The sequence below is a fragment of the Trichechus manatus genome, unplaced genomic scaffold (assembly GCF_000243295.1).
Source record: "Trichechus manatus latirostris isolate Lorelei unplaced genomic scaffold, TriManLat1.0 scaffold00004, whole genome shotgun sequence".
Taxonomy (NCBI): domain Eukaryota; kingdom Metazoa; phylum Chordata; class Mammalia; order Sirenia; family Trichechidae; genus Trichechus; species Trichechus manatus.
Window position 1 is genome coordinate 31,691,545 of NW_004443940.1, and position 559 is coordinate 31,692,103.

The following is a 559-nucleotide window of genomic DNA, read 5'->3' on the forward strand; positions in this document are numbered from 1 at the left end:
GATAATAGGAACATCTTAATAAACCAGATAAATAACAATATAAAAAGATCTCCCCATAAAGGCTCTCATTAGCTGTTCTATATTTTAGTTGTAAAAACTATTGATTTAGATTTATTTCCGTGACATGGTAGTAAAAATGCAATCTAAAACTATTATTGGGGTTTCCTTGAAAGGCCCCCTTCTCCAAAAGGATACTATCCACAAAAGCCTACACTGGAAATAAAAGCATTCACGACACTTACCCCCATGTCCAAGAGGCCTCAAAAGGAAAACCACAGGATTCCGGAAGTAACATTGTACAACATGCACAGCGACACTGCTTTACGCCCAAGCATATTCATACGTGAACGGGAGGCACCGTGTTTAAATTCAAATACACATCTACCCATTACTACATGGGGAGTAACGGAGAGGCCCTTTTATGAGTAAACTGCTCAATCAGCTCTTTACCCACGAGGGCCTTTTCCTTTCCCTTTTCTCAGTCCATCTATTTATCTTCAGCCTCCGTGGTAAGAGCAAATCTGTATCTGGAGCATCGAGCCCAGTATGGGACTCACAG